Genomic DNA, 13,469 nt, shown 5'->3' with positions numbered 1-13,469 from the left:
CACGGAGTTGGAGCAGCCTTTGGACAGCAGCAGTAGATCGGGAGCAGGCTTTCAGTCCAGAGACACCGAGGTAGCCTTGCTGACGTCCGTAGGCCCGGAGTCTCTCTCTCTTTATTCAGTTTGTTATCTTTTGTACCGAAACAAACAATTTAAAATTTTCTTTCAAACGATTGTATTTAGTAATCTTAGAAGTTCGTGAGCATTGTGACACCAATCTTGGGTAGAGGATTTTGTTAAACTTTCCGCAATTCTATTCAATTTTTATATAAGTTGAGACTTCCGCATGAAATTTTAATTATGTTGTCTTTATTACATGTTGATAATTATGGAAAGGAAATGCGCGTCAAATGGAAAGTAATTTAAGTTATCTTGCCCAGCTCCTATTAGTAGGCGTCATCACGACTCCCGAGGGTGGGAAATTTGGGTCATGACAAGTTGGTATCAGAGCACTAGGTTACATAGGTCTCACAACTCACGGATAACCTTTATAGAGTCTGAGGGATCGGTACGGAGACATCTGTATTTATCCCCAGAGCCTACTAAGTTAGGAAAACTTCACATCTGTTCTTTCTTGTCGTGCGGTTCTGTTTCCCCAATATTGATTGAATTTCTACTCCGTTCTTTGTAGATGGCGAGGACACGAGCTTCCTCATCGACCGTGCGGCAGCCCGAGCCCCCAATAACAGCTCCTATTAGGAGCAGAGGTCGAGGCAGGGGCAGAGCTCAGCCCTGAGAAGCAGTTCCAAAGTTGGAGCCTCATGTTTATTATGATGAGGAGGTTCCATCTCTAGCAGCTCTGGTGGGGCCAGCTCAAGTCCTAGAGGGTTTCGTAGACACTCCATTGCTTCAGGACGCTTTAGTCCGATTGGTAGGCTTCATAGAGAGCGTCTCTAGAGCGGGTTTTCTTCCAGTAGCACCAGCCACTTCTTAGGCTGGAGGAGGGGTTCAGCACTACTTAGGCTGGAGGAGGGGTTCAGACTCCCGCTACACGTACTCCGGAGCAGGTATCTCCCCAGGTTCAGGTTCCGGTGGTTCAGCCAGAAGTGGCAGTTCAGTCGGGTACAGCAGCTCAGACCAGCGACGGTGCAGCTATGTCCGTCAATGCTCTGTGGAGATTGGATTGATTCACCAAGCTATTCACTACCACATTCAGTGATGCTTCTTCAGAGGATCCCCAAGATATCTTATATAGCTGCCACGAGGTTCTTCGGAACATGGGTGTTGTGGAGACCAATGGGGTCGATTTTGCCACCTTTCGTCTATTTGGACCCGCCAAGACTTAGTGGAGGGACTATTGCTTAGCAGACCAGCAGGGTCTCCGTCTTTGACTTGGGACCAATTTGCAAAGTTGTTTTTGGAGAAGTTTCTCCCAGTCACTCAGAGGGAGGCTCTTCGCAGGCAGTTCGAGCGCCTCCAGCAGGGCTCTATGACAGTCACTCAGTTCAAGACCCGGTTCATTGATCTAGCTCGCCATGCTTTTATCATACTCCCCACCGAGAGAGAGAGAGGGTGCGGAGGTTTATCGACGATTTGATTCATCCAATCCATCTCCAGATGGCTATGAGAGCCAAGAGTGAGATTACATTTCAGGAGGTGGCTAATGTGGCCCGCATAGTTGAGATGGTTCTGTCACAGGGAGGTGTTCATGGGTCGGATAACATGCCATGTCATTCCGGCAGATTCAGTGGTACCTCGTCTGGAGGTAGAGATTCGTATGGTAGATGCCATCCTCCTAGGCCCTTTCAGTCAACCCTACAGGTCTCTCGTGGTACTTCGGGTGGTCGTGGTTCTCAGCCGCATTATTCAGACCAACAGCCTTACAGTTCACCATCAGCACCTATCAGTGCACCACCGCTCCAGAGTTTTCAGGGTCGTCATCCCCAACAGCCGAGGGCTTGTTTCACGTGTGGAGACATGAGGCACATTGCTAGGTATTTCCCTCGAGCTTCAAGCAACTCTCAGCACCAGAGTTGTCGTACAATGATTCAGGCACCGGAGGTTTCACAACCTGCCCAGCCAGCTAGAGGTGGTGGCAGGGGTGTTAGAGGTGGAGGTAGAGGTCATAGAGGTGGAGCTCAGGCCGCTAGAGGTGGGGCCCAGCCAGCAGCCAGTCATCCCAAAGAGACAGTTCAGGGAGGTGGAGCCCAGCCCTGGTGTTATGCTCTTCCAGCCATGCCAGAGGCTGAGTCATTAGATGTTGTCATTACATGTACTATTCTGGTTTGCGATAGAGATGCTTCAGTGCTATTTGACCCTGGATCTACGCATTCATATGTGTCGTCCTATTTTGCACCCTACTTGGTTATGCATATTGAGACCTTGAGTATTCCTGTATATGTATCTACACCGGTGGGTGATTCTATAGTGGTTAATCGGGTTCATCGTTCCTGTATTGTGGTGTTTCGGGGTCTTGAGACCCGTGTTGATTTGTTGCTCTTAGATATGCTGGATTTCAACATTATATTAAGGATGGATTGGTTGTCCCCGTATCATACTATCTTGGATTGACATGCCAAGACCGTGACCTTGGCTTTACTAGATTTGCCCCAAGTAGAGTGGAGAGGGACCCCAGGTCATGCCACTCGCAGTGTTATTTCATATGTGAAGGCTCGACGCATGGTCGAGAACGGGTGTTTAGCATATTTGGAATATGTTCGCGATTCCAGTGCAGAGGTCCCTTCTATTGATTCTGTACCTATTGTGCGAGAGTTCCCCGAGGTTTTCCCTTTAGACCTGTCGGGTATGCCGCCCGACAGGGATATAGACTTTTGTATTGATCTGGCTCCGGGCACTCAGCCCATTTCTATTCCACCATATTGCATGGCCACTCCAGAGTTGAAATAGTTGAATTGCTTGGGAAGGGTTTCATTAGACCCAGCGTGTCACCTTGGGGTGCGTCGGTTCTGTTTGTAAAGAAAAAGGATGACTCGAGGAGAATGTGCATTGATTACCGGCAATTGAACAAGGTTACAATTAAGAATAAGTATCCACTGCCGAGGATTTATGATTTGTTCGATCAACTTCAGGGTGCCAAGGTATTTTCAAAGATTGACTTGAAATCTGGCTACTGTTAATTGAGGATTAGGGCATCCGATGTCCCTAAGACAGCATTCCGCACTCGGTACGTGCATTATAAGTTCTTGGTTATGTCATTTGGGTTGACAAATGCCCTAGCAGCCTTTATGGATTTGATGAACCGAGTGTTCAGGCCTTATTTGGACTCGTTTGTGATAGTCTTCATTGATGATATTTTGATATATTCCTGCAGCCGGGAGGAGCACGAGCAGCATCTTAGAGTGGTTCTTCAAACCTTGAGGGATAGTCAGTTATATGCTAAGTTCTCGAAGTGCGAGTTCTGGTTGAGCTCAGTTGCATTTCTGGGTCACCTTGTATCAGTAGAGGGTATTCAGGTGGACCCGAAGAAGATAGAGGCAGTCAAGAACTGGCCTCGACCAGCTTCAGCTATAGAGATTTGGAGTTTCTTGGGGTTAGAAGGTTACTACCGTCGGTTCGTGGAGGGGTTTTCATCCATTGCAGCCCCGATGACCAGGTTGACCCAGAAGGGTGCCCAGTTCAGATGGTCAGACGAGTGTGAGGCAAGCTTCCAAAAGCTCAAGATAGCTCTGACTATGGCACCGGTATTGGTTTTGCCCACAGGTTCAGGGCCTTATACAGTCTATTGTGATGCATCTCGTATTGGACTTGGTCTATTGCTGATGCAGGATGGCAAGGTCATTGCCTATGCTTCGAGGCAGTTGAAGGTTCATGAGAAGAACTATCCAGTGCATGATTTGCAGTTGGTAGCCATTGTTCACTCATTGAAGATTTGGAGGCACTATCTGTATGGCGTGGCATGTGAGATGTTCACGGATCATAAGAGTCTTCAGTATTTGTTCAAGAAAAAGGAATTGAATTTGAGGCAGAGGAGGTGGCTAGAGTTGTTGAAAGATTATGACATCACTATCCCATATCACCAGGGAAAGGCCAATGTGGTAGTTGATGCCTTGAGTAGGAAGTCAGCCAGTATGGGCAGTCTTGCTTATATTCCGGTCGGTGAGAGACCGCTTGCTTTGGACGTTCAGGCTTTGGCCAATCAATTTGTGAGGTTGGATATTTCTGAGCCTAGCCGAGTGTTGGCTTGCACGGTCGCTCGTTCTTCATTATTGGAGCGTATCCGTGATCGGCAGTTTGATGATCCCCATTTGTGTGTTCTGAGACACACGGTGCATCATGGAGGTGCCAAGAAGGTGATATTAGATGATGATGGTGTTTTGAGATTGCAGGGGCGAGTTTGTGTGCCCAATGTTGATGGGATTCGAGAGTTGATCTTAGCGGAGGCCCATAGTTCCCGGTATTCTATTCACCCGGGCACCGCGAAGATGTATCAGGATCTAAGGCAGCACTATTGGTGGCGTAGAATGAAGAAAGTTGCACATGTGGCTCGATGTTTGAATTGTCAGCAGGTTAAGTATGAGCATCAGAGGCCTGGAGGTTTATTTCAGAGGATTGAGCTTCTCGAGTGGAAGTGGGAGCGGATCACTATGGTCTTCGTTGTTGGGCTCCCGCAGACTCGGAGGAAGTTCGATGCAGTTTGGGTTATTGTTGATAGGCTGACCAAGTCAGCGCATTTCATTCATATGGATGTCTCCTATTCATCCGAGATGTTAGCTGAGATCTATATCCGGGAGATTGTTCGCCTTCATGGTGTGCCAGTATCTATCATCTCGGACCGAGGTACGCAGTTTACCTTGCATTTCTGGAAAGCAGTCCAGTAAGAGTTAGGCACCCAGGTTGAGTTGAGTACAACATTTCAACCTCAAATGGACGGGCAGTCCGAGCAGACTATTCAGATATTGAAGGATATGCTCCGAGCTTGTATCATTGACTTTGGAGGTTCGTGGGATCAGTTCTTGCCTTTAGTAGAGTTTGCCTACAACAACAGCTACCAGTCGAGTATCCAGATGGCTCCTTATGAGGCTTTGTATGGTAGGCGATGTCGATCTCCAGTTGGATGGTTTGAGCCGGGAGAGGCTCGTTTGTTGGGTACAGATTTGGTTCAGGAGGCTTTGGACAAGGTCAGGATCATTCAGGATAGGATTCGTACAGCTCAGTCCAGGCAAAAGAGCTATGCAGATCGAAGGGTTCGAGATGTGGCTTTCATGGTTGGTGAGCGGGTATTGCTCCGAGTGTCGCCTATGAAGGGCGTGATGAGATTTGTGAAGAAGGGCAAGTTTAGCCCTAGGTTCATTGGTCCCTTTGATATTCTTGATCGAGTGGGAGAGGTGGATTATAGACTTGCATTTCCACCGAGCTTATCAGTCGTACATCCAGTGTTTCATGTGTCCATGCTTCGGAAATATCACGGCGATCCATCTCACGTGTTAGATTTCAGCATTATCCAGTTAGACAAGGACTTATCTTATGAGGAGGAGCCGGTAATTATTCTAGACCGACAGGTTCGCCAGTTGAGGTCGAAGAGTTTTCCTTCGGTTCGTGTTCAGTGGAGAGGTCAGCCTCCTGAGGCATCGACCTGGGAGTCCGAGTCCGATATGCGGGACCGTTATCCTCACCTTTCCCCGACTCAGGTACTTTCTTCTTATGTCCGTTCGAGGACGAACGGTTGTTTTAGAGGTGGAGAATGTGACGACCCAAAGGGTCATCACCGGTTTTCTACCTTTTTCGGTGCTTCCGAGGCCTTGAAAACCTCACCTTTAGCTGCCTCAATTTGTGTGCGCAGTCCGTGCACGTAGCCGAAAAAGCTTGTGTTAAATTATGTGAAATTTGATAAATTATGGCTTTAAAATGGTTAAAGTTGACCTTGGTCAACATTTTGAGTAAACGGATTCGGACCCGTGATTTGACGGTCCCGGAGGGTCCGTAGAAAAATATGGGACGCGGGCGTATGCCCGGAATTGAAATCTGAGGTCCTAAGCCTGAGAAATGAATTTTTTAAAAAAATTGTTTTTCTGAAATTTATTTGGAAATTTGAAATAAAAATGAATTAGAAAGCATTGGTATCGGGCCCGAATTTCGGTTCCGACGCTCGGTACAGGTCTTATATGTGGTTTAAGTGCTTTCTATGAAATTTGGTTGAAATCGGACGTCGTTTGACGTGTTTCGAACTTAATACACTAAGTTTGAAAGTTTATGAAGTTTGATGAAAAAATGATGATTTTGAGATTTGATTCCTCATTTATGATGTTATATTGGCGATTTAATTGCATGGTTAAGTTCGTAGGATATTGTTGAGTTAGTGTGAGTGTTTGGTTAGGAGCCCCGAGGGCTCGGGAGTGTTTCGGAATGGTTTTGGCCTTAGAAAAGTTGCAGAAGTTTCAGTTCTGGTGTTCTGGTATCTAGTTCTATGCAATCACATAGGTAGCATTGTGATCGCATAGAGTAATCCTCCAGGTGCCCCACATTTGTTCTATGCGATCGCATAGATTCATCCGCGATCACATAGCTTAGCCAGATCCTTCAATGCAAACGCAACCTTTTATCCGTGCTCGCATTTCATTAAATCCAAACCTGGAATGCACAACCTTTTCTTCTATGCCTTCGCAGCAGCCCTTCCGCGATCGCAATGACCAGCTTCCCCTTACCCTATGCGATAGCATTACCTTCTTCGCGATCGCATAGGGCATTTTTGCCCAGCGATTTTTAATACCCAAAATAGAACAGTGACGAGATTTAGTCCATATTTCACGCGAGTTCTTCTTCTCCACATCTCTTGAGCGAATTTTTGAGCACTTCTTCACCAAAACTTCTTGGGCAAGTAAATTCCCACTCATTTCCTTCATCTTCCTTCATTAATTAATGAGTTTCTAAACCTAAATCATGAAATCAACGTAGAAATTAGGGGTTTTGGGTAGAGTTAAGTTTTTGGGAATTTTGAGTGATTCAACCTCAATTTGGGGTCGGATCTTAAAATAAATTATATATTCGGGCTCCTGGATGAATGAGTGATATGAATTTGGTCCGAACCTCTTGTTTTGACCAAGCGGGCCCGGGGTCGATTTTTGGAATTTTGGGAAGAAATTTTAGAAATCTATGTTTAGACATTAGGTTTGATTTGTTTAGCTTATATTGATACTATAAATTCGTTATTTCATAGATTTGATTGAATTGGAGCCGAATTCGAGAGGGAAGGCGGTCGTTATGGATTAATTTAGCCGTGGAAGTTGAGGTAAATGTTCGGTCTAACTCTAGCTTGAGGGATTAGGAGTTGAGTATTACTTACTACTTGTTTTGTATTGTGTCCGATGTATAGGCATAGTGACGAGTATCTATACTGTCACGACCCAACTCGTATCAGAATGGGTTGTCGGATTTTATAAGTTTCGCTTTTGCCCCTCGAATTGGCCTCCACGTGCGTCGAATCTATCCAAAATCAGAACGATTATGTCATAATATGATCAGGGAACAAAGCCCAATCAAAACAATCGAAAAAAATACCAAAATTCTCGAAATTAGCAAACACCCGAGCAAAATACTACTCCACAATGCCTTTTCCTCTCAAATCGACCTCCGAATGCCTCGAATCTAGCTATAATAATTCGATTCAATCAATAAAAATTATAGGAATTAATTCCATATGGAATTCTACACTTTCCATTAAAAATCCGAAATTGCACTCAAAATTCGTCTGTGGGGCCCGCGTCTCGGAATCCAGCGAAACTTATAAAATCCAACAACACAATCTGATACGAGTTCAACCATACCAAAATTATCAAATTCCGACAACAACTCGACCTCCAAATCTTAATTTTTCATTTTTGGAAAATTTTGCAAAAATCTTGATTTCTTCCATTTAAATCTGAATTAAACGATGAAAATAACCATGGATTTATGTAATATAAACACTTTCAAGTATATGACACTTACTTGAGTTGAAATCGTGAAGAACACCTCAAAATCGCCCAAGAACCGATCTCCAAAAATCCCAAAATGAAAATGAAGAAATTAGCATTTTTGGTCCTTGAGTTTCTCTCCGCCCGTCACGAAAAGTCCAGGTTCGTCACTAAAAGTCCACCAGAGACAGCTTTACCAGCTATATTCAATAGATCATAACTTTTTGTAAAAATGTCCGAATGACAAATGGTTTAAATTTCTGGAAACTAGAATACCATGGATACAACTTTCATGTTTTATACATTTTCCGATTCCATATATATTTCGAGATATAAGCTTCCAAATTAGCCTCCTCGCATCAGAAATTTCTGGAAAATTTCAAAACAGCTTTACTAGCCCTTATTCAATCGATTATAACTTTCTGTATAAAAATCCAAATGATGAATGGTTTATATTTCTGGAAACTAAAATACAAGGTCTACAACTGTCATGTTTTATACATTTTCCCATTCCATATATATTTCGAGATATAAGCTTCCAAATTAACCTCCTCGCATCAGAAATTTCTGGGAAATTTCAAAATAGCTTTACTAGCCCTTATTCAATCGATTATAACTTTCTGTACTAATATCCAAATGATGAATGGTTTATTTTTATGGAAACTATAATACAAGGGCTACAAATTTCATGTTTTATACATTTTCCGATTCATTATAAATTACGAGATATAAGCTTCCAAATTATGCTCCTCGCATCAAAATTTTCGAACCTTGCTGTCAAAAATCCAGCAAGTTAAATTGGCCTAAAAATGGCCCGAAACCATTCCGAAACTCACCCGAGCCCCTCGGGACTCTAACCAAATATGCCAACATGTCTTAAAACATCATCCGAACTTGCTCCAATCATCAAAACACCTCAACTAACACTAAAATCATCGAATTACATCGAATTCAAGCCTAAGTTCTTCTAAAACTTCCAAAACACGCATTCAATCAAAAACCCAACCAAACCACGTTCGAATGACCTAAAATTTTGCACACACATCACAACTGACATAACAAAGTTACAGCAACTCTCGGAATTCTATTCTGACCCTCGGATCAAAATCTCACCTACCAACCGGAATTCGCCAAAATACTAACTTCGCCAATTCAAGCCTAATTCTACACCGGACCTCCAAAATTACTTCCGATCACACTCCTATGTCACAAATCATCTCCCAGAGCTAACCGAACCGTCAGAATTCACATACGAGCCCTCTACTCATAAGTCAACGTCCAGTTGACTTTTTCAACTTAAGTCTTCTTAAAAGAGACTAAATGTCTCAATTCCTTTCAAAACCTTTCCGAATCAACTCGTTCATACCCAACACTGATAATGAAGCATAAAGAAATAGGAAATGGGGAAAACAGGGCGGTAACTCATTAGACGACGGGTCGGGTCGTCACATATACGTTGGGGGTCGAGCATGACCGTGAGTCCTAAATTGCTAAATTGTTGTATGAAGATCTTTGAAACTGAGCAAGTAAATGTTATGATTGAGCATATGTATTAATTGTGTTAAGTAGAAATTGAGTAAATTGGTTATAGCTGGATCTCCCTTGCCGGGATAGTTGATTTGATATCTTGTTCCCTTGCCGGGAAACTTATTATGTTATCTTGCTCCCTTGTCGGGATTATCCTGTGATATTGTGTTGGAATGAAATGGGAGCGAGTGGTACGCCTATGTGATGACCCGACCCGTCGTCTCATGAGTTACTGTCTCGTTCGTCCCATTTTCTGCTTCCTCGTGTTTCATTATCGGTATTGGGTGCATTAGAATTTATTTGGAGCGATTTTGATAAGAAATGAGACATTTAGTCTCTTTTAAGAAGGCTTAAGTTGGAAAAGTCAATCGGACGTTGACTTATGAGTTAGAGGGCTCGGATGTGAATTTCGACGGTTCGGTTAGTTCCGGGAGGTGATTTGTGACTTAGGAGCAGGACCGGAAGTAATTTTGGAGGTCCGGTGTTGAATTAGGCTTGAATTGGCGAAGTTAGTATTTTGGCGAATTCCAATTGGTAGGTGAGATTTTGATCCGAGGGTCAGAATGGAATTCCGAGAGTTGCTATAACTTTGTTATGTCAGTTGTGATGTGTGTGCAAAATTTTAGGTCATTCGAACGTGGTTTGGTTGGGTTTTTGATCGAATGCGTGTTTTGGAAGTTTAAGAAGAACTTAGACTTGAATTCGATATAATTTGATGATTTTAGCATTAGTTGAGGTGTTTTGACGATTGGAACAAGTTTGGATAATGTTTTAAGACATGTTGGTGCTTTTAGTTGAGGTCTCGGGGGCCTCGGGTATATTTCGGAAGGTTAACACTGGGTGAACAGTAATTCCGAAAAATTCTGGGCAGAATGTTTACATTTCATTCGCGAAAAACACCCCATTTCTCCACCATTTTTAGTCATTTTGAGAGCTTTTGGACGGGGATTGAAGGGAGTTTCAACTAAGATCGATTGGAGGTAAGTTTTATGAGTTAAATACATGATTTTATTGAAGAATCATCCTAGAAATCCATGAAAACATAGCCAAATTATAAGAAATTAGGGCTTGAGATTGAAATTCTAAATTTGGGATTTGATGGGCCAAATGGACTCTGATTCTTCTGAATTTGGTATGTATAGACTCATGGCGAGATAAGGAACATTTTGATGTAAAAATTTCTGGATTTAAAGACGTGGACCCGGGGCTCGGGTTTTGCAAATTTCGTGATTTTTGATATTTTTCGAGTCTTTTCGATTGGGTTATGTTCCCTTAGCCTATTGTGATGTATTCGTTGTGGTTTTGGCCAGATTCGACGCGCAAGGAGGTCGATATGAAAGGAAAGGGCATCGCGGAGTAGTATTTGGCCGGCTAGAGGTGAGTAATAGATGTAAATAATGTCCTGAGGGTTTGAAACCCCGGAATTTCACATCGTAACGCTATATTGAGGTGACTTGCACGCCGGATAACAGGCGTGGGGTAGAGGACCGTTGGGGATTGTGACTTGGTCCGTCCCGAGAGATATTTTACTACATTTTTGGTTGAGACGTATACTTTATTATTGTGAATTGGGCTTGTTGCCATGCTTGGGGCCTTGTGCCGACCTGTAGAACCCTTAGGGGATTTTTGACTGGTTTTCCTCACTTATTTTGTTAAAGAATTTATATCCTCAGTCATGTTTCCAATTGTAGGCTTCTTGCCAATTATTTGAATCCTTCAGGGATTGATATCACTGCTTTCGCATATTTTGCATATCATTTGACCTCAGTCCAAGGTTTTAAATACTGTTTTGCAAACTCAGCCATCTTTCTAAGATTTGAAAACTTAAATGATATTTCAGGCTGAGAACTACTGTTTTACAAATGCCCAAGGGGCTTATGATGATTTCTGGACTGAGCATGGATCGGGCTGCGCGCCGCAGCAGTGTTATATTAATATTGAGGCCGAGAGCCTGGTTGATTACAGTGATATTGAGGCCGAGATCCTGCTTGATTACATTAATATTGAGGCTGAGAGCCTGGGTGATTATACTGAGATTGATATGAGGCTGAGGGCCTAGATTTGATGCCACGAGATGGCTTGATATTGCGCTTGGGTTGTAGGAGCCCCTCCGGAGTCTGTACACACCCCCAGTGAGCACTGTCGATGATAAATAAATATGGATGGCTCAGGCTGCACGCCCCAGTGGGTACCAGAGGGTACCTTCATATGCATCGCATTGCACTCATGCATTTATTCTTTATCTGCATTATCTGCCATAATAATTATGTGCTCTTATTTCATTGATCGGTTTCTTTATACTGTTCTGAGCCTGAGAGGCTGATACTGTTCTGAGATACTGAGCTCGAGGGGCAGATTTCTAATTATTATTTTGATACTAAGCCCGAGGGGCAGATTTCTACTTATTATTTTGATACTGAGCCCGAGGGGCAGATTTCTAATTATTATTTTGATACTAAGCCCGGGGGGCAGATTCTACTTATTATTTTGATACTGAGCTCGAGGGGCAGATTTCTAGTTATTATTTTGATACTGAGCCCGAGGGGCAGATTTCTAACTTGTTGTTTTGATATTGAGCCCGAGGGGCAGATTTCTACTCGTCATTTTACTGCCAAATTACCTGTTTTACTGGTTTAAAAGAAATTTCACATGATGTTTCACTGAATTGTTATTTTAAATGATTTCACTGCTTCTGTATAGAATGTTGTGTGCCTTAACGTGTTTTCTTACCTTCAGTCATTATTTATATTTATTACTCACTGGGAGGGTACGAGGGAGTTTTTCCAATTAAAGGACAATCGAAACGGGATTGGTTTATTTATTTCAGAGTCGCCACTTGGGAGATTTAGGGTGTCCCAAGTCACCAATTTTAATCCCGAATCGAGGAAAAGAATGACTCTATATTACAGTCTGCGTACCAGAAATCCGGATAAGGAATTCTGTTAACCCGGGAGAAGGTGTTAGGCATTCCCGAGTTCCGTGGTTCTAGCACGGTCGCTCAACTATTATATTCGGCTTGATTATCTGATTTTATACAAGTGTGAACTTATGTGCAAAAATTAACTTTAAACCGCTTTTATCATTTACTGTTTTTTTATCAAGAATTGCAACGTTGTGAAAATGTATCTCGAACCGCGTTACAATCAATGTACCCGTGGTCGTCGACACATTTTGACTCCGTTGAGATTTGGATTTGGGTCACATCAATGTGCACCCGAGTTTAAGGAAGTTAAATTATTAAAGGCGCACCTAAAGTGACTAGCGTATGTATTTTGGGTAAGACCGTGAAATTTTACTAAGCGGTCAATCCCGAAGTCTAAATAATTTTAAAAGCAAATATTTACTGAGGGCCCCGCAAATTTGTATCTTTATTTGGGCGAGGCTCGTCTCATTCTTATTTTTTTTAAAAAGAATTTGCGACGTCATGGACATACATTTCGAACCACGTCACAATCAATGTACCCGTGATTAGAAACGCATTTCGAATCCGTCGAGATTCGGATTTGGGTCCCATAAATGCGCACCCGAGTTTAAGAAGGTAAGATTTATTAAGGCGTGTCCTAAAGAGTCTAACGTATTGTTATTTTAGGAGGGTTGTGAGATTTTGCGAAACAACCCGTCCTGGAAATTAACTGCTTCGATAATATACATTTTAACAAGGGCCCCGCATCTGCGCGTTTCGTTTATTTCCGTCGAGGCTCATCTCATTCTTATTTTAAAAGGATATCCTACAGCAACTACGTTTCTTGTCGTGTTTGCCCCTATCGATTGAGTAGATAGTCCTAATTAATTACATGCTTGCGAGTTGTTTGTAACGGAATTCGGAAATGCTAAAAAAATCAGGACTGAGGCTGCGTGCACAGTCAGTCGAATAAATAAGCACGGGCCCAAATCCAACCCATGCGTGATGGGCCAGATCTGGGCCACTGCTTGCTCGAAGCAGGCCGGCTTGGCCTGTTTTGGCCTGAACTCGACCTTTATGAGGTTGAGATTGCAAGTTTGGTGTTCTTTGTCTTAACAGGTGGTTTACTAGTTATATGAGACCATCAATCTAAAAAGGAAGAACTTAATCCATGATGTACAGTTTGCATACAT

This window comes from Nicotiana sylvestris, chromosome 2, assembly GCF_000393655.2.
Source record: "Nicotiana sylvestris chromosome 2, ASM39365v2, whole genome shotgun sequence".
NCBI lineage: Eukaryota > Viridiplantae > Streptophyta > Magnoliopsida > Solanales > Solanaceae > Nicotiana > Nicotiana sylvestris.
This window is presented reverse-complemented; position numbering follows the sequence as displayed.